The sequence below is a fragment of the Hyperoodon ampullatus genome (genome assembly GCF_949752795.1).
Source record: "Hyperoodon ampullatus genome assembly, chromosome: 2".
NCBI classification, from domain to species: Eukaryota; Metazoa; Chordata; class Mammalia; order Artiodactyla; family Ziphiidae; genus Hyperoodon; species Hyperoodon ampullatus.
The window spans coordinates 177,561,992-177,589,692 of NC_136915.1; the positions used below are offsets into that span (position 1 = coordinate 177,561,992).

At 48.1% G+C, this 27,701-nt stretch overlaps 1 pseudogene across 1 annotated transcript in view; it reads left to right on the top strand.

Moving 5' to 3' along the window:
- The window catches only part of LOC307066717 (calpain-8-like), a 49,329-nt pseudogene that overhangs the window by 16,354 nt on the left and 5,274 nt on the right, over positions 1-27,701 (top strand). Inside the window, exons 3-10 of the transcript in view lie at positions 3,455-3,515; positions 13,979-14,106; positions 15,484-15,536; positions 16,227-16,337; positions 19,336-19,410; positions 20,359-20,519; positions 23,486-23,677; positions 27,103-27,245. The product of the transcript in view is annotated as a calpain-8-like (transcript). The remainder of the gene's footprint in view (positions 1-3,454; positions 3,516-13,978; positions 14,107-15,483; positions 15,537-16,226; positions 16,338-19,335; positions 19,411-20,358; positions 20,520-23,485; positions 23,678-27,102; positions 27,246-27,701) is intronic.

The following is a 27,701-nucleotide window of genomic DNA, read 5'->3' on the forward strand; positions in this document are numbered from 1 at the left end:
GGTGGGAGCCTGCCTCTTTACTGAGGCTTGCCTCTTTAAACATCTTTGGCTGCTATGTTACATTTAAAAAAATTTTTTTTAACATCTTTATTGGAGTATAATTGCTTTACAATGGTGTGTCAGTTTCTGCTTTATAACAAAGTGAATCAGTTATACATATACATATGTTCCCATATCTCCTCCCTCTTGCGTCTCCCTCCCTCACACCCTCCCTATCCCACCCATCCAGGCGGTCACAAACCACCGAGCTGATCTCCCTGTGCTATGCGACTACTTCCCACTAGCTATCTATTTTACGTTTGGTAGTGTATATATGTCCATGCCACTCTCTCACTTTGTCACAGCTTACCCTTCCCCCTCCCCATATCCTCAAGTCCATTCTCTAGTAGGTCTGTGTCTTTATTCCTGTCTTACCCCTAGGTTCTTCATGACCTTTTTTTTTTTCTTAGATTCCTATATATATGTGTTAGCATATGGTATTTGTTTTTCTCTTTCTGACTTACTTCACTCTGTATGACAGACTCTAGGTCCATCCACCTCACTACAAATAACTCAATTTCGTTTCTTTTTATGGCTGAGTAATACTCCTTTGTATATATGTGCCACATCTTCTTTACCCATTCATCTGTTGATGGACACTTAGGTTGCTTCCATGTCCTGGCTATTGTAAATAGAGCTGCAATGAACATTTTGGTACATGACTCTTTTTGAATTATGGTTTTCTCAGGGTATATGCCCAGTAGTGGGATTGCTGGGTCGTATGGTCGTTCTATTTGTAGATTTTAAGGAACCTCCATACTGTTCTCCATAGTGGCTGTATCAATTTACATTCCCACCAACAGTGCAAGAATGTTCCCTTTTCTCCACACCCTCTCCAGCATTTATTGTTTCTAGATTTTTTCATGATGGCCATTCTGACCAGTGTGAGATGATATCTCATTGTAGTTTTGATTTGCATTTCTCTAATGATTAATGAAGTTGAGCATTCTTTCATGTGTTTGTTGGCAGTCTGTATATCTTCTTTGGAGAAATGTCTATTTAGGTCTTCTGCCCATTTTTGGATTGGGTTGTTTGTTTTTTTGTTATTGAGCTGCATGAGCTGCGTGTAAATTTTGGAGATTAATCCTTTGTCAGTTGCTTCATTTGCAAATATTTTCTCCCATTCTGAGGGTTGTCTTTTGGTCTTGTTTATGGTTTCCTTTGCTGTGATGGAAAAAGATATTCCATGCAAATGGAAATCAGAAGAAAGCTGGAGTAGCAATTCTCATATCAGACAAAATAGACTTTAAAATAAAGCCTATTACCAGAGACAAAGAAGGACACTACATAACGATCAAGGGATCGATCCAAGAAGAAGATATAACAATTGTAAATATTTATGCACCCAACATAGGAGCACCTCAATACATAAGGCAAATACTAACAGCCATAAAAGGGGAAATCGACAGTAACACAATCATAGTTGGGGACTTTAGCACTCCACTTTCACCAATGGACAGATCATCCAAAATGAAAATAAATAAGGAAACACCAACTTTAAATGATACATTAAACAAGATGGACTTGATATTTATAGGACATTCCATCCAAAAACAACAGAATACACATTTTTCTCATGTGCTCATGGAACATTCTCCAGGATGGATCGTATCTTGGGTCACAAATCAAGCCTTAATAAGTTTAAGAAAATTGAAATCGTATCAAGTATCTTTTCCGACCACAGCACTATGAGCGTATTCTATAGTTAGTAGTTGAAACCACGGGTCTGGATGATGTCACCCAGGGAGAAGTTTTCGGGTATGTTATTGCTCTGTGAAATGGGGTCATGCCGAGGACTGAGGACCCAGCCCAGGGCTTCCCTGATCCTGGGGATGAGGACAGCAGAGGAACCCTGAAAGGAGACTGACAAGGAGTAGAGAGGTGAGAAAGTCAAGAAGCCAAGAGAGGAGGGTTTCAGAAGGAGGGAATAGGCCACAGTATCAAGTGTCAAGAGCAGGGAGATTCAGGGGAACAAAGCTCCTTCCGTGATGCTGGTGACTCAGGTGAGAAGAGTTTCATGAAGCCGTTGGAGATCGGAGTCAGATTTCAGTAGACTGATGGATGCGTGGGAGATGAGGAACAGGATACTTTTTTTTTTTCCAGTCACTAGACCGCTAGGGAATTCCAACAGGAGACTCTTTTAAGAAGGTTTTAACGAGAGAGATTCTGCTACACCTCTGTTCAACGTGCTCCCTGCCTTTCCTTCTCCATGAAGCAATTTTTTCCTTCTTTTTTTTAAAAACAAACTACATTCAACGTTTTTGTCTCTCTATTTTTATTTATTCAATTTTTAAATCTCTCCACCTTTTGTCTGCCAAGAGAGGATGTCTGGAGACTGGGAGCTCTCGGGCACCTGGGATTAGAATTTGCAGCTGTCTACTTTTAGAACCCCTAGTCTGACTCATGCCACTTCTCTCTTTAAATTGCCACTAGAGATGGCAAGAGATTGCAACAAACATACAAACAAACAGAACTAAGTCCCATCATTGGAGGGCTGACTAAATAACTCATGGTACTTATAATGAAATGATAAAGCTCTATATGTGCTAAGGAAAGATGTACAAGATAAAAAATGGATATATATGTAAGTGTGCTTTTAAATCAAAAGACGGTTTCTGGAAGGATACATAAGAAATGCTAACAGCAAAGAATGTGAAGTAGAAGGAATTTTTTTGTTTTACAGCATTATTTACTGTTAGATTTTTTTTTACCCATATGCACATATATTTTTTAAATAGAAAACAAGTTAATGAATTTTTTTAATATTTGGAAGAAAAAAAAAAGCCAGTCCAAAGGCACTGTCTTGGCCCATTTAGGTAGGAGCTAGCAGCTTTATACAAGGCTGTAGGGCTGCCACTTTGAGGTAGGTGAGCAGGGGAAGCATAGGTCAGATGTGGGAATGGAGCTGAGTTCTCCTCTCTGTATAGGACACTTCCTGACGCCTCAGTGTTTCCAGCAGCACATGGGGTCATCATTGAGTCAAGTATTTAATGAGTGTCTACAGGGTGCAGGGCATTTTGTTAGAGTTTTAAACATTAGCCTCATGCTCTCCCTGTAAATAGGGGTGTTGTCTGAATGGGTGAGATCATAGCTCCTCATGTCATTATCTCAGCCTTTGCCTTTCTCCTACCCTCCCCCATACCCGCTTTCACTGCCCCCCCCACACACACACAGTATGTATAGCGGTGAAGAGCTGGCCGTGGGCTCCAGCTCCTGCTCCGCCACCCCTCGGTGACTGTGGGCAGCTCTCCTGCCTTCTCTGGGCTTCAGCATCCTCGGCAATACAATGCGGTATGTGCAGGAGATGTTCTCCTAGGTCTCTTCCATGAATTTTGGGACTCTCAAGTTCTTTCACGCTTGCTGCCACCATCACTGGGCGTCTTGTGACTTGTGTTTTGTCCCCAAGTGCTTTCAGGAATTGTGTCCCAGCCCTCAGTTTATCGTTGGTGGAGCCACGCGTACAGACGTTTGTCAGGGTATGCTAGGGAGAGTCCTATTTGACTGGGGAGAGGGCAGGTGTGTACATACAATGAGTAACATCAGATGACGCTGTTAGAGTTGACCGACTACATTACGTCTGTGACTTATCCGTATGGGTTTGTGTTTTGAGACCGTACTCTCCATTCTGGGTCTGGAGTGCTGGAACTACATTTGGTTCCTCCTAACGAGAGATTTTCCATAGGCTCATTTAACCCCTTTTAGTGCTAGAGTCACAAGCCTGAATTATAGGCATGCAGTAGATAACCACGCTGTGCTGTGTTTTTTTTTTAATTAAAAAAAAATTAATTAATTAATTTATGGCTGTGTTGGGTCTTCGTTTCTGCGCGAGGGCTCTCTCCAGTTGTGGCAAGCAGGGACCACTCTTCATCATGGTGCGTAGGCCTCTCACTATCGCGGCCTCCCTTGCTGCGGAGCACAGGCTCTGGATGCGCAGGCTCAGTAGTTGTGGCTCACGGGTCTAGTTGCTCCGTGGCATGTGGGATCCTCCCGGACCAGGGCTCGAACCCATGTCCCCGCATTGGCAGGCAGACTCTCAACCACTGCGCCACCAGGGAAGCCCGCTGTGCTGTGTTTTGATAGCAGTAACCTTTAAGTTGGCGTAATTTGCCCTGTGGAATGGCCATGTCTATATAATTATGGGCTGTCATAATAGATGCTCTTAGCATGAGTAAGAAAAGAAGAATCCCAGCTTTCCAGCCAAGCTTCCTTCCAGCCCGGAATCCTGGGATTAAGGACCTTCACTTCCCAACCTTTCATATTCCCTGAAAATCAAGCTCAGTTAAGTTGAGGAAATAATTTATTTTGTACGTTCTAGCCTGAAGTGTTGGAAACCGAGGTTCTCCTTGAGAGCAGATTAGCACTGTCGATCTCATAAGCCCTCCTGATCTCAGGGCATCACAGTTTCTTCACTGAGTGGGACAACACTGATGTTTCAGGGACAACACAGCTCTGAACTGAATTCGCTGGGCTTTCAAACGGCCAGCCAGTGACAGCTGCAGGAGATAGACCTGGAAACAAAGGCAGGAGGAGACAAATCCTATTTGCTGAAAATTAGCCAAACAAACAAAATCTCAGCATCCATGCGGCCCCGATCACCATTTATCCTTCAGGAGATTTCCCCTCCATCTTTTTTCTCCTTGTTCCTCCTGTTCTCTTGAGCCTGTTGGAAACTTTTATGATTTTGAATCACTGGCATTTATTTTAAATGCTTCCAATGTTCTCTCCTTTAATGAGTATAGTCGATATCCCCTTAGCTAGAGCTCATGGTGTGTGAGCACAAAGCAGTGAGAACGATTCGGGTACCACACAGACGTGTGCCCTGTTCCCTGAAAGCCACAGTCCCTGTGTCCTAAGCCTTTGTGTGAGGGCTCACACAGGGGTAGCATTCTGACCTTTTCTTGCTCTGGATGAGTGTGCTGTGCCTTTTTACTTCCAGCTAAATATTTAACCTAATTTAGCACATGTCTCAGGGAAACACAACTTCTAATCTATGCTTTTAACAACTTCTTGTTGTAGATGTTTTGACTTTGGAAAAGGTATTTAATAAGTGTCTTTTAATTGATCAACTTGGATAGATCTTCCTTTGAATGGTTTTAAGCTCAGAGAAAAGAAGGGTTCCCAAAAGAGGCCTGAGCGTTACCATGGTGAGTGTGCGCTGCTGATGGAGCCTGCAGCTAGAGGAGCCGTAAATGAACCCGATTCTGCGAATCCAACTCACATCAAAGTGAGGGGGCCACGCCGCGGAGGCCGCTCCGGGTTAGCCCTGCTGCAGTGGTGGTTTTTAATGAGCAGAGTGGAAAGGGGTTGTTGAGTCCAATTTCCTGAAGGATGCTTGGTACAGGGCCGGAGGGCCTGTGGACTAGAAGGAGCCTCAACATGTATCGCAGTGGGTGCCTGCACGCCAGGCCTGCAACTCAGCACCAGGGTGGTTGCCAGGAGCTGAGTGACAACAACCTACGTGGCCTGTGAGACTTGAGCTCGGTGGCGTTAACGATGGGTGGATCGTGGCGAGATCAAGAAGAAAACTTCCTGATCAGAGAACCAGGGGGTATCATGCTGCACCTGTTGAATCAGGGTGTGACAGGGATTCATATTTGTTCAGTGCCTTTCAGGCTTGACACAGTCCAGCACAGTGCAGTGGGGTCTATTCCAGGTCTAAAACATCTTTGTTATTATTATTTTTTAATTAATTAATTAATTAATTATTTATTTTTGGCTGTGTTGGGTCTTCATTGCTGTGCGTGTGCTTTCTCTAGTTGCGGTGAGTGGGGGCTACTCTTCATTGCGGTGCGCGGGCTTCTTATTGCGGTGGCTTCTCTTGTTGTGGAACACCGGCTCTAGGTGCGTGGGCTTCAGTAGTTGTGGCTCATGGGCTCCAGAGCTCAGGCTCAGTAGTTGTGGCGCACGGGCTTAGTTGCTCCGCGGCATGTGGGATCTTCCTGGACCAGGGCTTGAACCCGTGTCCCCTGCATTGGTAGACGGATTCTTAACCACTGCGCCACCAGGGAAGTCCTGTTATTATTTTTTAACAGTTGGTCTATATAATGAAAATGATGTCATTTACACAGTTTTGTGTTACTGTGATTTTATTATTATTTTGAATACACACTGTTCAAAAATGAAAACAACTGAAAGGTGCACCGTGAAGATTCAGCTTCCTGTCTGTCTCCATCTATTCCACTGCTTGCTGTCCTGGAACCTTTTTTTTTTTTCTTATCCTTTCAGTGTTTCTTTATGCAAATTCAAGCAAGTCTAAATACGTATTCTAATTTGTATGCCCTTCTTGCCTTGAAGGCAGCACACTGTAAACATTGTTTACCACCTTTCCATTATTTGTTATTATTTTACTAAATAAAATGTCTTGGAGCTCTTTCCATGTCAGCGTATGAAGGGCTTCATTCCTTTGTAACCACTCAGAATACTGCAGTCCATTGTGCGAAGTGCCAGTTGATTTAGCCTGTCTCCTACTGATGGACACGAGTTATTTTCTCTCTTCAGCTATTATATAAAATGGGGCAGTGAATGTCCTTCTCCGCGGTAGTGTGTGTGTGAGGGTTTTTGTCAGCAGGTTTGAAGTGTGGCTGCTTCAGTCACCATGGAATATCTTTCACTTCTATTTGATTCCCAGTGCTTAGTGGCCTCATATTCGGTCCCACTATCACCACTGTCTTACCTACTCTGAGGAAAGGGCCCAGGACAATCATTTACACTTTAGTGTGAATTTGAGTCAGTGGGCTACCAGAGGATTTGTACATGAACATTATCTCCAGAGCATGAAAGAATTGTACCGTTACATCTTTAGTTACACCAACTCTCACTAACTTATTTCCTTTTGGTATGAATGCAGACAATGAAGCACAGTAATAGAAATCATGGATTGTATTCATATTACATTACAATTGTTGCAAATAATTCAGAATACCACATATTCATCATTACCTCATAATTATGGTGCTTATTAGTCACCACTCCAAAACTTTTAGATAGAATGTTAATAAAGAAGCACGAACCTTACCATATTCTAATTTTAAAAACATATTTTGGTAACTATTTCAATGTAATTATATTATATATATACAATGTATTTCTCGCCAAGCCAGCCTTCATCCTCGCCATGTGAGCCCCTTGCCTCCCACCAGAGTCTGTGCTCATGTAGAGTCCAGGAGCTAACTTTCTTTGGAGACATTATTATGGGAAGAAAGACTGGGAAGTCTGCAATGCTAAAGATTCAATTGCTCCAGATAATTCTTACTGTGTAATATGACTTTCTGTTGGGTGACTCAGTCTCTGCCTGAGGGCAGTGTGGTTTGCCTCCACACAAGTAACCAAATGGGTGTCTGTTGATGAAACAGCCCCCAGACAAAATCCCTCCCTGGATCCCCAGGCCTGGAGCTCTTCACCCTGACACACTGAGGAGGGGTCCCCTGCAGCCACAGCCTTACCACGCTTGTTCTTCCTGGCAGAGCCCACGCTTACCAGATCTAGCAAGGGCCACACACACAGCATCCTTCCAGTGTGAGGAGATCTCAGGGCCACACCATAGTGAGAGGGAGTACGTTGTTAAGTGTGGGATGATTCCCTGTCGGGCACGTCTGCCGTGCCCATTTCCAGCGAAGGCTCATGGTTGGCGCATCACACAGGGAACTGCAGGCACCTCGCTTGTCCCTCTGCTGCCTGTCCCAGCACCGTCTGTCTCTCCTTTGCTTGTTGGCCCATGTGTGTCTCTCTGAGACCTCTGTGTCCACAGAAATAGATTCTGTCCCACCACAAAGTACACGTTTCTGGCTTCTTTCACCCGACGTGGTAAGTCATGACTGTGCACTGGCCAGAACTCCTTTAGTCATTGGCTTCAGAAGTTCAACCCAACCAGCTTAAAGAAAAAGGAGAAGTTATTGGCTCATCCCACTAGACCATGGAAAGGGAAGGGCAGTGCTGGCCTCGAGCAGCCTGGATCTAGGGATCTGGGTGTTCCTGGAGCTCTCTCTGCCTGTCCTGTCTCCACTCTACCCTCTTCCATGCCAGGCAGGCTTCACGCAGAAGGAGAGATGACCACTAGGGTTCCTGACTTCAACTTGGTAGTATCGCAAACTGCCTTTGATTTTACAAATCTCAGAAAAAGTCTCTGATCTGGTGGTTGAGATCTTTGCGCACTCCTTCGGTTCAGTTATTTCAGCCAGAGAGGTGAGGTACTATTTGATTGGCTCAGCTTGGGTCATGGGTTTGCTCTTCTGACTGCCAGCCTCCCCCCAAACCACAGGGGGGTTCTCCAAAAGAAGGGGGCAGTGTGCAGTGGGCCGACAGAATGGAGAAAGTGTACCTCAATATGCTAGTGGGGTGGCGGGGACCAGGTCTGGCCAGACTGTGCTCTCCCCACCCCAGGTCACCTCTGCTCTTTGGCCTCATTGGTCCTGCCATCTTCTGAGGGCAAAGGCCATGTTATTTTGACTTTTCTAAGCTTGTTGGCTCCCCGAGGGCAGGGACCATGTCGTTCACATCTCTCTTGTCCCAGTGTCCTACATGAGCAATGATTGCTAAATGCTGGTGAGTGATGATGACATATAAGAACTACTCCCCAAACTGAAGGAAGGGAACCTCCCAAACATATGTTTTCCAAGGAGGGTTGGAGGCTGGTACGAGATAGGGGAGATTTACAAAGGATTCGAAGAGTACAGGAATGTAAATGGAGTGTTCTGCTAGGATGTAGGGGGTGTGAACATGGCTGATTCACTCACTCCCTTTGCCCTGTGCACAGCCCGGCCAGCCTGGGTAGGCACTGCTCCAGGGAGTGATGTGGCTTGGGGGAGCAGGTAACAATAATCTCAGAGTCAACAAGAGCCCTGAGGATGCCAAAAGGCCACTGCAGAGCTGGAGCCAGATGTCTATCTGTGCTCCAGGGCTAAGCCTGGGGAGAGGGCAGAGGGGTGTCTGGGATGGAGGCTGGCTGCAGGAAGGGGGCTGGGGGGATCCAGTGGAAATGATGTCGTCCAGTTTCAGAAATGTCTAGCTTTGCCTCTGCTTGCGGAGGTGAAGGCGGGCGTTTCTATGATTTGCAGGGAAAGAGGAATGGCAGAATGATATAGCTCAGAGGGGTGCACAGGGGGTCAAATGGTCACTCTTCCAAATCCAGGTGGGTGGGCCTGAGTCTAATCATGCTACACCCGAGGTCTTGAGACGAGCAAATGTTGGAAGCTGGGCAAGATGACACCCTGCTCTGGCTTGGGTGCCGACCTTGATGAGCGAGTCAGAGCCTTCCTTTGGCTGTTATACTTTTCTTTAACCAGAGCAGACAGGAGAGAGAGAAGGAAGCGAGAAGCAGAAAGTGGTTCCCAGAAGATTCTAGGAGGAACAGACTAAAGAAACATCATTATCTTCCTCGTCACTGACATTTTCATACTGCGCAGTTGTTGAAAACCCGAGACTTATGCAAAGCCCTTTTGTCCAACCTTCCTTCCTCCAGTGCAGACTTTCCTCAACCCCTGATTTTACTGTGGATGTTCTGGCTCACGAGGTCTCAATGCAGGGGGATGATCCTCCATCCTCCCATCCCAGGGGGTGTTTGGCAGTGTCTGGAATCATTTTAGGCTGTCACACTGGGAGGCAGGTGCTACTGGCAACTAGTGGGTAGAGGCCAGGGATGCTTTTGAACATCTGTAGTGCACAGGAGAGCCCACAGCACAGAATCATCCAGACCAAAGTGTCAGCAGTGCTCAGTTAGAGAAACCTGCTCCAGATGGATACACTATGTTATAGGAGCTTTTTAATTTAAGTTTTTTTTTAGTTTTAATAGTTTTTCCTTTTTTAATTGAAGTATAGTTGATTTACAATTTTTGTGGTGTTTTCGGCTGTACAGCAAAGTGATATATATATATATATATATATATATATATATATATATATATATACTCTTTTTCAGATTCTTTTCCGTTATGGGTTATTACAAGGTATTGAATAGAGTTCCCTGTGCTATATGGTAGGTCCTTGTTGTCTAACTATTTTATAAATAGTAGCGTGTATCTGCTAATCCCAAACTTACAGGAACTTTATTAACTAAGAGAGTAGCTCTAAATTCTCAATCTGGTTCTAGTCTTTTTAAAATTTTTAATGTCACATTTCTTTTTTTAAAAATTTATTTATTTATTTATTTATTTATTTTTGGCTGCTTTGGGTTTTCGTTGCTGTGCGAGGGCTTTCTCGAGCTGGGGCTACTCTTCGCTGTGGTGCGCGGGCTTCTCATTGTGGTGGCTTCTCTTGCTGTGGAGCATGGGCTCTAGGCGCACAGTCTTCAGTACCTGTAGCACGCAGGCTCAGTAGTTGTGGCACACAGGCTTAGTTGCTCCGCGGCATGTGGGATCTTCGTGGACCAGGGCTCGAACCCATGTCCCCTGCATTGGCAGGTGGATTCTTAACCATTGTGCCACCAGGGAAGCCCCTGGTTCTAATCTTATACAGTATTAATGTATGCTGTTTTATCTCTCCCTGTTCGAGATATCAACTGCAAAATGGGCTAAGCCATGAGACTTTCTTGCTGGTAATTAGGATATGAATTGTCAGATCCCATCTGACACTTTGCTACCTACATGACTTGGTTCAAGGAAGCATTTTGTGCTGGGGCCTCCAGTCAGCTCTCGATCTAGCCTGAGAGATGGGAATTGTCAACAAAGCCAACACGGCCGCAAGTGTGTGTGTATGTGTTTTAATGTTGTCAAAAAGGCAGGAACTGAATGCCGAGGACTGGAAAAGGCAGGTTCACCCATGGGAGGGAGGGGAGGAGGGAGGCTTTGGTGATTGCTTGGCACTAATGTGCAGAGCGAAAATAGCAGCCTGAGTATGAAACACTGCAGCTGCCTTACCGCGAAGAGGGGACAAAGGAGGCCTCAGCTGTGGCAGAACATTAAAGATGGATTTTTGGAAAACAATCACACATTAGCAGGTCAGAATCTTTGTGCTACATTCAGATGTGCAATCATCATGGCATTCTTTACCTTCCTCGACTGCTCTCGGATTGCTGGGGAGCCCCAGTTTGCACTGACCATGAGTTGGGGGGAAACGTCAACTAGCCAACAAAAGGTATTTTCTGCCTCTGCCTGTTTCGGGTTCTTGTCTCTTTTGGATAAATATTCCTCCTTCAGCCACTCTGTTTGGGGGCTTTCTTGCTTCTTCAAGGCTGGCCCCTCTCCGGCCTCCCCAGGACAGTGCCTGCATGGAAGGAAAGGCTGAATGTCCCCCAGCCTATGGGAGAAGTGCTGCTGTCCTCTGGGTCCCACTGGTCTCCTGGGACTAGCGTGTGGTGTGGTCTGTTCTGCTGGTGCTGTTGGGGTCCAGTGGACCTTCCCTGGCTGACCGAGGCCCGACTCAGTGCGCTGTCATGCCTCGGGCCTGGCCCTGAGCCACGTGGTCACCATGGCCTCTGTGGTGGGATTGACCTGCCTTCTTCCTGCCCTCAGCTCAGTCACTATCTGATGGCAGAGGGAGACTTGGGGGCGCTCTTTACCACCTTCTCTCACCTCCTCTCCACCTGAGCACTCCGTGTTGCCATTTTTATTCTGCTCCCATGTGCCCCGTGGGAAGCAGGGCATAAATCCTCTCTGTTTTGGCTTCCTCTTTAATCCCTCTGTGGTTTTGCTATTGTTCCTGCTCCGGCCATTGTTCAACCTCAAGGTGGAAGAGGGGTGATGGAAGCAGTTCCAATGTCTGACATTTTCTCTTTTTTCCCGTCCTCTCTCCTGCTTGTAGTCCAGACGCATCTCCACTTCGCCCCCTGATGTTTGGAAAATTCTCTTAAGTCATAGCCCAGGTTCTTGCTACCTAGGGTTTGTCATAACACTAGGTGTTTAGATCATCAAGCTTTGATAACATGTAAATGGAATTTTTGAATTTAGAGTTTTTTTTTTTTTTTTTTTAAGAAAACCTGACTCAGGATTATTATTTGTTTGTTTGGTTTTTTTTTTGCAGTACGCGGGCCTCTCACTGCTGTGGCCTCTCCTGTTGTGGAGCACAGGCTCCGGACATGCAGGCTCAGCGGCCATGGCTCATGGGCCCAGCCGCTCCGCGGCATGTGGGATCTTCCCGGACCGGGGCACGAACCCGTGTCCCCTGCATCAGCAGGCGGACTCTCAACCACTGCGCCACTAGGGAAGCCCCCTGTTAGTTTTTATCTTGTTCTTAAGCAATGGAGGAAGTTGAAGATTTCTGAGCAGAGGAAAGAGGTGATCACAGGTGTTGACAGGAAGAAGGCTGGAGTGAGAGGAGAAAACCTGTTATTTTATCCACTCTTTGGAAGTTGTCTTTGAATGAGGTACTGCCCCCCTTGGGTCTTCTTTAGTGAGAAGCCACAGTCCCGTGCCTGCTGTACCAATTCTTATCTCCTCCGGCTACCAGCTCTGGTCCCACCTGGGGGCCCACTGCCATCAGGGGGAGGCCGTTTGTCAGTGAGGGAAGAAGACAGGAGAAGGGCTGGCTTCTGGGTCAGAAAAGCTCTTCAAAATGTAACTGCGTGTGAGAGACGGAGAGAGAGAGAATATATGAGGCTGGTCGGGGAAAGGAAGAGGGAAAGGAATTCATTTGGGACCAAATCATGAACCTCTCTGTTGAGAGAGATGAGGGCAGGTAGAGCAAAGGGCTTTCTAGGATAACCTGGTGATGGAGCCGTACTGAGCAGATGATGGATCCTCAGAGGTGGGTTCCTGTGTCACAGTTGACTGACTACTTGCTCAGGCAGCCCACGTCTGAGAGGATCGTGGTGTGTTCATCCTGGACTATGTGTGCAGCTTGGGCCACAGCGTGGGAAGAACACAGAGAGTTAGACGAGGTCCTCAGAGGGTCTCCGAATGGTTGAAGGGGCTTTTATCTGAAGATAGAGTGAAGAGATTCAGATTTTTTTTTTTTTTTTTGTGGACAAGGTGAAGGCTGAGACACACAGGCTAGATTTTGGAGCCATTTGATTGGGATAGGAATGGGAGAAACTTGTCTCCAAACCCTAAACTCCTAGAGGTAGGGCTCTGGAGTGAAACTGGGAAGAGGCAGCTGTTGGGCCAGTAAGATGAAATATTCCTTCACACAATGAGCAGCACACGTAAGGACACTGAGATCTCAGAGATTGTTGTAGAAGAAGCCTATAAATGAGATGTGAGACAAATGTACATCACTTCCAGGATGATAGATCCACCACAGGATGCTAAGGTCAGTAAAGGGTGTCTGGGGCTGTGCTTAATCTTTTGAAGTCGACACCACAGGGGATAATGGTGCCTTCCGTGGAGGTACTGCTCAGAGGCACAGGTCTGAGGGGTCCCGACTTGCACAGAAAGCAGTTTTCTGTTTTCTTCTGCATTTACTTGGATCTCCAAAGTGACCAACACTGAGCCCTAACATTTTTAACCTCTCTTGATTTTTATTTCTTCTGACTAAAAGTATGATCTTTTCATGCTCATCAATATCTCAGGAGTGTTATGAGCTGTCATGGTGAGCTCTGAAACATAAAAGGGCAGTCCTCCAACAGACACGAAGAAACAAATCTCCGTTATCCAAGGTCAAGTGGAGCAAGGAACACACACACACACACACACACACACACACACACACACACACGCCTCCTGAGCTGGCCAAATAGCTTCAGTGTTTCCTCCAACCAAATGTTTTCTTAAAGTTGTTATTAAGGAATCAAAGGGGATGATTTTTGCTTCTTCCTTTCTTTCCTTGCACTTTCTACTCCACTGCTTGAGAGCTTAGGCCATGTGGAATGGTCAGCATGTGGCAGGTGGGGGGAAGGGAGAAGCTCAGAACTTCCAAGGAGGCAGCAGGACCTTCAGACACTGGAGGAAAAGAGTCCCAGACTATCGGACCCAGAAGGGAGTCGTGTGACTCTGGATTGAATGGGCCAGTGAGGTTCAGAGAAAGCAGAGACCCTGCAGGCCTGGCCTGATGAGTGTGTGTCCCCCATGACATGGTGCAGGTGACTGCTGGCTTCTGGCGGCCATTGCCTCCCTCACCTTGAATGAAGAGCTGCTTTACCATGTGGTCCCCAGGGACCAGAACTTCCAGGAGAACTACGGGGGAATCTTTCATTTTCAGGTATCCTGCCTTGCTCACAGCCCTTGACACTACTTTCCATAGTCTTGGGGCCCATGCCGAGAATCAGAAATCTGGGTTTGGGGCCCAGTAGCCTAGGTTTTAATAATCCCTCCAGGGGATTCTGATGCGTGCTTGAGTTTGAGAAACTTTGCTTTAACATGTCCATCCAAGCATCCACACATCCATCCCCTCCTGTCTCCCCCAGGCCATGTGGCCTTGAGGAAGGCACCTTGGAGTGAGGGTCAGGAGATGTGAGCCCGAGTGGCATCATTTGGCATCACTGTTGCCACTGCGTGATGCACGTTTTCTTATCCACAAACTCAGCCACTGGACTCGATGTTTCCTGCTTTTGCTGGCATCTCCTATGGGCACGGATAAGTAAGACACAGATCCTGCTCTTAAGGAGTTCCTGGTGGCACAGTGGTTAGGAATCTGCCTGACAGTGCAGGGGACACAGGTTCGAGCCCTCGTCCAGGAAGATCCCACATGCCGCGGAGCAACTAAGCCCATGCACTACAACTACTGAGCCTGCGCTCTAGAGCCCATGAGCCACAACTACTGAGCCCATGTGCCACAACTACTGAGCCTGAGCTCTAGAGCCCGTGCTCCGCAAAAAGAGAAGCCACCGCAATGAGAAGCCCACGCACTGCAACAAAGAGTAGCCCCTGCTCTCCGCAACTAGAGAAAGCCTGCGCACAGCTTTGAAGACCCAATGCAGCAAAAAATAAATAAATAAAATAAATAAATTGAAAAAAAAGAAAAGCATTAAAAAAGTATATCTTACTGTATGTCATATGGCAAAAAAAAAAAAAAAAAAAAGTATGTTTGTACAGGTAAAGCAGTGGAAACCCATAGGATCTCCAAAGAGAAAAAGGCAGTAAAACCTGCCCCAACTTTCAAGGTGGGGTGTGATAGTGGGAAGGAAAGCAAGTATTCCTTACGTTCCAACCCAAGGAGAAAGCACGGGCTGAACTTTTCATTATTTCTGTTTACCACAGTCTGCCTACCTCCAAAAAGGATGTGCAGTGGTTTACAATGAAAAGCACAGACACAATAAAACCATACAACAAAGGTAAAATACACCAGACAATCTAGGCTAAAGACAGCGCTCCAGCTGAGAAATTAATTTTGTTTTGGGTTTCCTGATGGCCAAGGCAAAAAAGGAAACGCAGTGGTTGTCTCAGTTTTGGTTATTTATTAAAAAGGCATGAATGTTCATTACATGTGTTTGTGTTTCACAAATACGCTGTTTAATGAAGTCAATTCCCAAATATGAACTGAGCACGTAAACACTGGGTGAGGGCATGACGGAGGATACAAAGGAAGGTCAGACGCTGAAGACAGCACGGTCCGTCGTGTTTGCACGTGTATGCAAAGGCACACATCGGGGCTCCTGTTGAGTGTCCCGTAGACAACAGGGGAAGGTGGAGGTACGGATTTCCCACTATGGGCTTTGAGACAGGCTGCCTGGGTGCCTGTCCTCCATCTACTACTTACTAACTAGGTAATCTTGGATAGCTCAACCCCTCTGGCTGGGTCTCAGAGGTGCTTTTGTTTGCTTGTTTGTTTTTTTAAATTTTTATTGGAGTATAGCTGATTTACAATGTTGTGTTAGTTTCAGGTGTCCAGCAAACTGAATCAGTTATACATATACCTATATCTACTCTCTCTGGGTCTCAGAGTTTTGAGAGAGATGAAAATGAAGATAATAACAGCACCCAGTTTATAGGATTGTAGATGAGGCGATAATGAGGTGATAATGCATCTGAACTGCCCAGCTCCATGCCTGGCTCATACTACCTGCTCAAAAAATGCTGATTTCTCTGTTCTTAGTATTTGTTGTTGGAGGGCATTGATTGTCAATAGGTCTCGTATATTAAGAACTGAGTCAGCCAACTATCAAATTTTAATCCAAGTTAAGGCAGATAGACACTTGTTTTTATGCTGGACTTACTATTTATTCAACCAGATTGTGGAAAATAGAGTAGTTAGCTAAGGCTTGAAAACATGTGTTAAAAGCAAATATAAGTGGTTGTTTAGGGGCATTTGAGGAATTGATTGCAGGTCCACTCAGGCGAGGACATGAACGCAGGGCAGCAGGGGTATGCGCGGTGATTCAGTTGCCTTTGTCTGTGGCCCTTGCGGGTGGATTTCCGGGGCCATCCAGAGAAGCTGATGAGACTCCGGAACCCGTGGGGCGAAGTGGAATGGATGGGGGCCTGGAGCGATGGGTAGGCTCTTTCTTCCCTCCGCCCGTGCTCACCTCCCTGTGCGGGAAGGCATCATGCAAAACACGCAGTGATCGTGAGACCCACGGTGGAGTACGCTCGGCAGCACCTTCCGTCCACAAACCACACAACCTGTTCAGAAAAGAGTGTTAAATGGTTTCAGGTGGGGAAAAGCCAAACAAAAACCACTCAGCTGGGCTTCCCTGGTGGCGCAGTGGTTGAGAGTCCGCCTGCCGATGCAGGGGATGCGGGTTCGTGCCCCGGTCCGGGAAGATCCCACATGCCGCGGAGCAGCTGGGCCCGTGAGCCATGGCCGCTGAGCCTGCGCGTCCGGAGCCTGTGCTCCGCAATGGGAGAGGCCACAGCGGTGAGAGGCCCGCGTACCGCAAAAAAGAAAAAAAAACCCACTCAGCTGTAGTCTTCGATTCCTTGCTCTGCTTTGGCATTTGCAAGTTTGGCAGCTCAGTGGAATTTTGCTGAGCGCCGGAGGGTTGGCTTGTTTTCTACCTACCACCGCGGTCCTCCAAAGGTGAGACCCGTCACCTCCATCGGATTCTTTCCACTCCACAAAGCCTGGTCACTCTGACAAAGGACAAACCCCTCAGCATCAAGAAGAAACGTGCCTAGAAATAGGAACTGGATCCTAGGAGCCACTGGCCGCCAGAAGCAGTGAGAATGAATGGGAGTGGCGCCCGCTCCACCAGAGCTCATTAGGGCGGGTATTGATCTCTCCCGACAAAGTCATTCATGAACGGAGGGGCCCAGACCTCTCACAGTGGAGAGTGACAGCCAGTCAGAGATGGTGCCTGGACACAGAGGCCTCCTGTGGTGTCCTGGGACAGCTGTGCCCTGGAATCGATGCCACCGTGGTACAGGAGGATGGAGAGAGCATGGCCCAGTTTCCATCCTAGTTAGCACTGCTGGCACGGGGGAGGCAGCTTGGCGCTGGGCAAGGATGGAGAATTGGCCAGTGTCACAGATGAAGAGCCACCAGAAGTGGGAATGGTCATAATAACAACTCGCCCCTCCCCCAGCACATCCTTAAGCCTCATATGTACCTCATATGTGCTGTCCACACTGCATGATGCCACCAGGGCTTTGGAAGGAACTTTATTCCATTTATGAACTAATCACACATCATTAGTGCTCATAACTGGTACTTCCCTTGAGGTTTGTGTCATGAAGAAACACATCCCCAGGGCCACGGATCACCTCTTATATTAAAGACTTTTCATTCTCCTGCCTATGATGGAGCAAAACCCAAAACCTTAGCTCTGCCAACTGCCCCAAAAGGTTGTCATGGCTGAATGAAATTGAAACCCTAGTTTTGGCCATTTTAAGCAGCAGCTGCTCCCCAAGCTGCTTACGGGGCTTATATGACTTTATCTCCTTTCCCCAATGCTGCTCAGTCCCTAACAGGCTGGGACAGGTCCAAGGGTGTGAGGTGATGACAGGCAAGCCCCCCAGGCTCCATCTGGAGACGCAGCCGTGGGTATTTATACATGGCTGCTGGGGGAGGAGGGTGCTGCATCTCTGAGGTAACATCCCTAGTCTCAGCCCAATGTCTTTAAATTAGAACTATTTTTTTTTAAAGTTTCAAAAAACTAACTGGCAGATTTAGGTCAGATCTCATATTCTCCAGCTAGTCCCCTAATCTTTGTTTATAACAAGCACATTCTGAGGTTTGGCTCTTTTTTAAAAAAATAAATTTATTTATTTTATTTATTTATTTTTGGCTGTGTTGGGTCTTCGTTGCTGCACACGGGCTTTCTCTAGTTGTGGCGAGCGGGGGCTACTCTTCATTGCAGTGCATGGACTTCTCATTGCAGTGGCTTCTCTCGTTGTGGAGCATGGGCTCTAGGTGCGCGGGCTTCAGTAGTTGTGGCACGTGTGCTCAGTAGTTGTGGCTCATGGGCTCTAGAGCGCAGGCTCAGTAGTTGTGGCGCATGGGCTTAGTTGCTCCGCAGCATGTGGGATCTTCCCGGACCAGGGATCGAACCCATGTCCCCTGTATTGGCAGGTAGATTCTCAACCGCTGCGCTACCAGGGAAGCCCAGGGAAGCCCAGGGAAGCCCCTGAGGTTTGGTCTGATCCAATGACTGTTTCCATGAACTAAATAGGCCCTGGGTGCTCCCCTCCTTGATCCCTAGGGGTCCTGAGAGCCCCCTGGAGGAACAGGCTGGGCTTGGGTATGCCCCAGCTTTTATGCAGCGATGGGGAGGTCTTCACGTTTTGCTGAAAGCAATCAGGGAAGGGATTTTTAAAAGATGGATCTGGATCTGGATACTGCTCAGTTATTTAGCGTTGCATACATATTTCAGGAAAACCTAACTTCTTAAAGGTCAGGTAGCTGGAAATGGCATTTCAACAAATTATGTGGGTATTGCTATGGAAAGGCCGCCAGCAGGAGGCCGCACAGGGTGACATTACTTCATGGAAATTGTCACAAAACTGGGCCTGATTGTCATTTTGCAGGCTCAGGAAGGGGACCATGTTCATGTGCCCAGAGATGCTCAGACCCTCTCACAGTATCTTCACTTCAGACTGATAGATAAGCCAGTAGGACGTCTCACCAGTTGAGAAGGGGTGGAGTGGCCTGTGACGGCCATTCTCACAGCTCCTGCCATTCTCACAGCTCCTGCCGTTCTCACAGCTCCTGCCGTTCTCACAGCTCCTGCCTTGGACTTGCCCAGCCCTGTGATCAGGGCCTGGGGGGCTGAATCAGACATGAATGTAAAACTTGCCTGGAGAGTGAACTTAGAGCAAAGCCATGGTGCAGTGTTCCTGCTGCATGTCTGGGGTCACCCTGCTAGTGCCCGTGAAGCCCCGTCCCTTCCCCAGGCTACACTCCCTTCCCACCTCCAGCTGTCATTTCGGTATTCCCCATTTCTCAGGGGGATGTTGAGCTGCAGTAAACAGCTTGCACTGCAGCAAACCCTTCAGGAATGATCACCTCTGCTTCCTTTAAAAAAAACTTTAAATGTTATTCTTTCTTTTCCAGTGCACCAGAATGGAATTACATAGATCCTAGGCAGAAAGAAAAGCTGGACAAGAAAGCTGAGGATGGAGAGTTCTGGTGAGTTCTCATCTGCGGGAGTGCTTTCCCCTTAGTTGTGGGTCCATTCCTGGTTCACAGGTGGGCAGCTCTCTCTAGGTGTTCCAGGAATTCAACATGGTTCCCAGTCAGGAGGGCTTCTTTCTCCTCCCCCTTTTACCCCAGAGTAGTTCTACCTCCGTACCAGTATGTCTAAAACATTGAAACCAAGATATCTGGGCCTCAACATGGATTAGCTATCAGCTTGTCTTCTTCAGTTTCCATATCTTTCCAGTGAAATAGGAGCACTGTTCCTATCTCTTTAAGTCCAAGATTTAGCATAGCATCAAAATAAGATAACTTGGGCTTCCCTGGTGGTGCAGTGGTTGAGAGTCCGCCTGCTGATGCAGGGGACACAGGTTCGTGCCCCGGTCTGGGAAGATCCCACATGCCACGGAGCGGCTGGGCCCGTGAGCCATGGCTGCTGAGCCTGCACATCCGGAGACTGTGCTCCACAACGGGAGAGGCCACAACAGTGAGAGGTCCGTGTACCGCAAAAAAAAAAAAAAAAAAGATAACTTCCTTTACTCATGGGCTAAGGAAGATAATAGGGACACCACTGAGAATATGATGTGGTTTAGGGGCCATCTCTAGGCTCCAACTTTAACACCAGTTAGATGTAAACAGGAGGGAACTTGGAGATGGTGGTTTGGTTCCATTTACCTGCCAGGGTCTCTCCAGTTGATGGTTTCATCTCTTTGCCTGTTGGGTGAGATATGAGAGGGGGTTCTCTAAGAAAAATGGAGATGCTAACAATATAACAAAGTGAGGAAAGTGGTCAATGACCCCTGCATATTTGTACAGTGGGCTGCGGAAAAGATCCGAGCTAGCCACGGCCTTTGGTCCGTCCTGTGCCCAGGGGGCACGCCTTCCATCACTTTCCCAGCCCAGCTCTCTCGACTGAGAGCCCACCTGTCCCTCTGCCCCCAGGATGTCTTTTTCGGATTTCTTGCGGCAGTTCTCTCGGCTAGAGATCTGCAACCTGTCCCTGGACTCCCTGAGCAGTGAGGAGGGGCACAGGTGGAACCTGATTCCGTTCAGTGGGTGCTGGATACGGGGCTCCACTGCCGGCGGCTGACGGAACTACCCAGGTGAGGCGGGAGCTGCCGTGCTCACCTTCTTCTGGCTTGTCCTCCCAGGGCTGGGCATCCTTATATGTTAATCTTGGGACAGTGCCTTTGCACTCTGTTCTCTGGCTCCTGGCACCCCTTGGTGGCCCAGCTTCTTTCTGGGGCTTGGAGGCCAGGGCAGCAGTGGTGGATGGTGGCTCTGCAGCCACTCACCCGGGACCTGATCTCAGGTATCATCATGCTTCAGTGTCTGTGTGTTCAGACTATCTCTGCTTCACCCACCTGCCCCCTGCCCACCAAGGCTGTTTCCTCTTCATACTAACCATGCACTTGTCACCCTGCACCAAGGCCTCTTGTTTTTCTCTGGGGCTTCCTCCATCCCCATGTGGCCCGGCTGGCTGGCAACCGGCCCACTGTGCCCTGGGACAGTAGCTAATGGTGCGCTAGAGGGACATGGGTCCAGCATCACTGTATCAGTAGACCGCATCCATCCGAGTGGCCGTTCTGCTTTGTTTGCACCTGAGTCAGACAGCCTGGGTCAGGGGTGGTCACACACAGGGTGTGCGAATGGCCACTGTCCACTTCCCTGGTCGTCATTAGAACTCCCTCCCTGGTGGGGATAGTCTGGCGCAAACCGCTGCCTCTGCACTAACCCGGGCCCTCATCTTATTAAAGGTGGGAAGCCTTCCCTGTTTGCGGGAGACCACTCATATCTACACATATAGGCTCCTCCTAGGTTGAATCAGCTGAGGCAGCACCGGAGGAAGAAACTCCGAAAAACAACCCCACATCTCTAAGGAGAAATGAAAGAAAGCAAAACCCACCCTCTCCACTTCCCACCTCCCCAGGCCCCATGCCCCTCCTGGTCTGATGTTGACATTTTTAACCGACCTCGACTTGTAAGCATTGGGTCTTGTTCTCACGACAGAGCTCATTGCAGGCCTGTGCTCAGGGCGTGGAAGTAGTGTTAGAATAAAATCCCATGTGGGTGCAGTCCTGGGTCCTGACCCGGTCTCTTGTTCATTATCCCCATCCAACCTGAGCTCCCATTTCTGACGGCAGAGATGGAAGGAGGGTGGTCCTTTCCTGCCACTGTCGCTCAGATGCCCGGTGCAACAGCTCTGGGACCCTGGGAGGGTCGTTTCCCTGGTCTGAGCTTCAATTTCCCAGTCGTCAAAGTGGAGGGATAATACCCACCTTTGGAAGCGCTTTGTAAATGGTGTAGTGTTATACAAATGGGATGTGTTATTTTTATGACCCATTTTCTTCTTCTAGCTCTGTTAAGGAGTAAACAAAAAATGTAGGGATTGCAGTAATGTTGCATTTGGGAGAAATTAAAATATGCTCACCATTAGCAAGCTCTTAGAAAATGTGTAGGAAATTTGCATGGATCATTTTGGGAGCTCGGAACTGTAGGGGGTGCCTAAGGTATCTGTCTGCACGAAATCGATACCCCATCTGTGCCACCAGCTAGCTGTCGGGAAGAGATGGACAGTTCCTGCCCTTTGGTAATGATGTAAGTATAGAAGATTACAGAATTGTCTTTGGCTCCTCTGGAACGGACAGATATTTGTTTTAAAATCTACACACTTGTGCCTTAGATAAAAAAAAACATCTGGAAGTGGAAGTTCTGGGAAGGTGGAATTGAATAAGTAATTTTTGTTGCTGTTGTTGTTGTTTTTTGCGGTACTCGGGCCTCTCACTGTTGTGGCCTCTCCTGTTGCAGAGCACAGGTTCCGGACGCGCAGGCTCAGCGGCCATGGCTCACGGGCCTAGTTGCTCCGCGGCATGTGGGATCTTCCCAGACTGAGGCACGAACCCGTGTCCCCTGCATCGGCAGGCGGACTCTCAACCACTGCGCCACCAGGGAAGCCCTGAATAAGTAATTTTATTGTTAAGAAAATATAATAACCAGTGGCTCTTGGTCACCTGTGAATGCCTTGTTATTGTACCAGGTTGGACCCTTATCTAGAGGATCTAAGCACTCCCTCCATCCCCCACCCCTTTCTTCCCCCAGGGCACATCGTTATTGAAATTACTGAGGCCCTGGCACGGAGATGGCTGCCAAGCCTATCTTCCTCAATCATACTCTGCCACTTGAGTCAGTCATAGAATTGCTGTGTGCCCCTGGATGACCCATTTGCCATCTCTGTGCCTTGGTTTGTACAGTCACTGTTTGGAGAGATTTTTTTTTTTTTTTAAGGTCACATTTGAAATGAAGCAGTGTTTTAAAATATCCATAGGTGGTATGGCAGGCATGCTTCTTAATTGCCAATTATTATTCCTTGGGCATTATTAAATGACGTACTCTTGAGGGAGTGTCTCTCATCACTGGCTGCAATGCTGAGCCATCTAGTGGGGCCCCTGGATCAATGGACAGAGGATCAGCAATCATGGCTGTTTGGGGCTGTGATCTGAAGCAGGGGCCCGTCCGACAGGCTTCCCAGGGAAGCCCGAGTGGTCACCTCTTTATAGTCTGTCAGGAGAGGCCTCCTTGGTAGCTAGTCTTTGCTGGACTTTGTCCTTGTATGTTTCAGGGACCTGCTTTTTCCCCCAGAGACCTCCTTCCTTGAGGAGATGGGTTCATCTTCACAGGCCACTTCTTCACAGGCTGAGAACAAGGAGATGTTAATCATTTCCCCAGAAGACTTGGAGTTTCCTTCCCAGGGGGACCCAGTGTAGCCCTGGGACCACGGGACCTTGAATATCCCGTCAAGTATATCTGGGCCCTGGTTGATCAAATGAACAAGTGTAAAGTTTCCACATGCTGTGGGGGGTGTGTGCTGGTATGTGGGTGAGGTAGGGAGACAGGAGGAAATGCTGACCACCTTGTAAAGCAAACTTGCCAAGGCCTGCTTACCCGGCACAGTTTGGCCAGAGTTATGCTTTCCTTGGGATGATCAAAATTCCTCCCTTTCATTCTATTCTTCCCGATCTCCTCACCCACCCACTCTGGGGTGAACCACGATCTCCTGGGTGACTTCTAACCACTTACTGGACCAATCTCCAGTTCAAAATCTGTTTGGACGAGGTGGGTGACCACCAGGAGGAGAGCATTGGTGAACCCGGCTGCACGGTGCTGCTGGGACTGATGCAGAAGAATCGCAGGCAACAGAAGAGGATGGGACAGGGTACGCTCAGCATCGGCTATGCTGTCTACAAGGTACTCTGGAGCTGGGGTCAGCCGTCACGGCACGCCTGGTGTCTTTGGTCAGAATATTTTGCCCAGCAATTGAAGCGAATCTTTCTCATTGTTTGGATGTCCCTAATCAAGCATTTTCCTTGCTCCCCAAAATGCCTCCCGCAGTGGCCTTACTGAGGCCTGAATTCCACAATTAGAGATTCATTCCTCTGGCTTAAATCTCTACTGTTAACGCTGAGACGTGTAATTCATTAAGCTTTGTCTGTCATTGAGGGTTCAGTGTAACTACACTTATTAGACTCTCTCTAGTTATAGGCTTCTCAGGGGACAGGAGCCAAGAAGGTGACACAAGGAGTATGAGGACATCACAGAGTGGGGGAAGGGAGCGAAAGACAAATCCTCTTTCTCCCTGGGCAACCTTGAAACACTTGTTAGGACACACAAGGCGTGGGCTGGGGTGAAAGGAGCCCCAGGTCATTTTCAGTTCTGGTGTCTCTGGATTGAAGGTCACAGCTGGCTCTGGGCTCAGGCTGCAGTGCGTGGCTCAATACCCCAGTTTGCCCTGTAACCACCCCTCTATAGATTTTGCAGCCTAACAAGTAGGTTAAAGCAAGACCCCTGGATCTTGACAAGCCTAGCCAGGATCAAATTGGAATCCACTTATTTTACAAGGCAAAGACTTTTTATAACGAATTCCGGAGGGATTCATGGTGGTTGTTTTTATAGAATTTTGTTAAAAATGAATTTCTTGGGAAAAATACAATTCTAATCAGAAACACCAAGAGCTGGCTGGAAGCCCAACATCTCAGTATACATAAGTGCATGAAAAAGAAGTACTGTAATAAGAAACCAGTAAGGAAAAATGCGATTGTCAAGCTCATGTGAACTCCAGCCCCTTTCTTTCTCTTATTTTGGAACTTAGAGCTTTAGAGTTTAGTGTGTGTGTGTATGTGTGTGTATTTTGTGTTGGAGGAATGGGAGTTGGAAAATAATTGCTGCTTGATGGCTGGAGAAAAGTATTTCAAATAAATAAGCTCCAATTCTACTCCAGCTTATCCCTTCCATCACCACCTAGAATGTAAGTAGGACCAAAACAGATTTTTTACTTATAGGGATAAAAAACCAAGAAAGCACTTACCCTATGCATATCAATTCAACACTTCTTTAGTGCGTATCTGCCACGTGCCAGGTGCCGTGCTGAAAGCTGAGATCCAGAGGAAGAGCAGAAGGTTATCGACCTCAGGGTGCTCACAAAGTAGAGGGGAAAACTACACACACACTCCACTGACTACAGGGCAGGTCAGATCTGCTATGATGGGGACCAGCACGGTGAGCTGAGGTGTCCTCCGAGAGGGATAGCTTCGTGGAGGAGAAGAATTTGATCAGGGCGTCAAAAAATGAGCTGGATTTCCAAGGTGGATGAGGGAGAACATTCCAGCCATAGGGGACATCGTGTGCTTCTTGACAGCTGGAGAGGAAGTGACAGTTTGGGAGAGCAGGCGGGAGGCGGGTATGGCCAAAGGGTGGGCCGAATGGGGACTGTGGCCACCAGCTCTTCATCCACCAGCTCCACCTTCTATAACCGGATCAACAAAGCGTTCCTTCAAAGGGACGTGAGCTAACACACGCAAATAGCTTTGTGGGCATGGCGTTTGCTCTTGTAAATAATCTATATGGCACGTCAATTTTTCAGACATTAGTTTACAGCTGCTTATAAAATAACCCCATGTATGTGATCCGTGGACTTTCTTCTTACAGCCAGAGGCATATAAATTAGAACATGACATCTGTGAACACAGCCGCTTTAACGTTAGGGTGAGGAAGGTGTACAGCCCTGTGGGGAGTGTCTGTGCCTGGGCTTGTAGAAAGTACCCGGTGTTGGAGAGAGGGCATGTAGGGATTGCAGGGGGTGCCATTCTCTGACCCTTGGAACTGCCTCTTCTGGCTTTAACTGTCTGCAAACTGGAGTCTGGTTTGAGGTGGGAAAACTGACACTGACTGAGGAACAGCCAGAAACCCCCAAAGGCTAAAAACCCCTGCTTGTCTGGCCCCCTCTCTCTCCCCTGTAATCTTCCTGCTGTGACAACAGGCTCCTGCCACACAGGCCTGTCATTTGCATTCAGGATCTTGCATTTCAAAGGTGACTGTCCCTTTCCATCCATCAGTGGGCAAGGCTGGCCTGTGCTCCTGCCTGGATGCTGCGGCTGGGGACTTGTGCCACCTGAGTCCTGGCTGGCTGGCTCAGTTCCTGCCTGGGGCCTCTTGGCAGTGGATTCAGAGCATATTGCCTGCGGCGGTGGGCCGGGTGAATACAAAGACAGCCGAGGTGGTTGAGAGTCCCTGCCCAGGGGGTGAAGGCGGTTGGGAGGCAGATCCCCCGAGGACCTCTGCTCTCCCAGACAGCCAGGGTCTCTGCAGGTGGGATTTTAGCTTTGGATGCAAACTTAGAGGAGTGACAGTGACTGCAGATTTTTCTACCTCTGCTGCCAATTATAAATGGGGGCTCTAGAGGGAGGATGCCAGCTGATGCAAATTTTCCCTAATTTTTTTCCCTCAGAGTTGGCAGTTGCCCACAGACCTAAGCCACAAACAATGCACTTCCTGCTCTTCTGGTCAAAAGAACCTGCTTGGGAGGGGCAAAGGTGGGAAAAGGACGGGGGGGGATTGAACCCTCTTCGGAGTCTTCTCTGGCATGGGAGGACTCCCACTCTGCATCTGAGATCACCTGTGGGCATCACCATTTCCATTTGCAAATAATAGGACCTAACTCTACCTAGACCAGTGAAAAAGGAATTTACCAGCTCATGTCACCAAACCCAGGGAAGGACAGGGATGCTTAGGACAGGGGACGTGCCTGCTCTCAGGGCCCTTTCTCTTCACATCTCCCCTCTGGTGTCAGTGCCATCTTCCTGGTCTGGCTTTCTGCACAGTCTCTCTAATATCACTCACATAAAACAAGGGGGCCCCTTCCCTTAGTTCCAATTTGAAAATCCTAGAGAAGCCTGTGATAGACTCAGCTTGGGTCACGTGCCTATTCCTGGACCAATCCCTGTAGCCAGTGGTGATTAAATTATGTCTCGAGTTGAGTGAGACCCCTTTCTGGCCAAGCCCTTGATCTGGAGGCCAGGTCTGTAGGTCTGTAAGATGTTAGTTCTCATTTAAGCCCCAAGGTTAGTACTCCTCAAACATTTGGGATCCTGGTAGATTATACAATATGAAAATAAAGTAGAACCTTTTTTTTCCTTTCGGATTTCTAGGGCTCAGTAGTCCACAGATGGCCTTGAAAATTCACCAATGACTTTCCAGTTTCAGAAATGCTGATGACTCTCACTTTAGCACAGAATTCCTCCCAGTGGCCCAGGACTGCACAGTCTGTGGGCCAGATGTGGGGAGGGACACAAAGGCACAAAGGGAGGCCCACGGCACCCCTCAGGTGACATGCTCTTGTCTCCTGCCCTGTAGGTCCCCAGGGAGGTATGTGAACACTGACGGAGATGTCCTCCTTGGTAAGGAACAGCTGGGCTGCCTTCGTGATGGGCATCCAGTGGCATGTGCTTCCTCTGATGGAAGCCGGTTCTCCCACAAACTGACTCCCACAGGATCCGGTAAGCTGCTAACCCTGAGAGAGCTGGTAAAGACACTTGGGTCCCACCTGCCAGGAAGGGGACAGTGGTGACCTTTGCCCCTTGTGTGCCTGGTGGTCTGATCCAAACAAGATGACTGTAGCTCACTTAGGCTCCTGTTTATCTAGCCGACAGAAATAAAGGCCCTGATATCTGATAAGAGAAGGAAGCACCAACTTTATCTTTTTGGCTCCCAGCTTTTCCTGCGTCTCCTCAGTGATTTACAGCTGGGTTAGAGAGGCATGTCATCAGGGTCGTACTTACATCTGGGGTTTCCTGCTGCGGTCCCAGGCCTCACCCTGCTATCCCGGCGGCCTCGTGGGCAGGGGCTGGCGGGGTGTGCTGTGAGACTGCCTCATCCATGCAGCTGGCACACAGTCAGGCCCCAGCTCGTCCCAGCCCAGCGAGCCTCCCCTCGGCTGCACGCTAGGGACACCT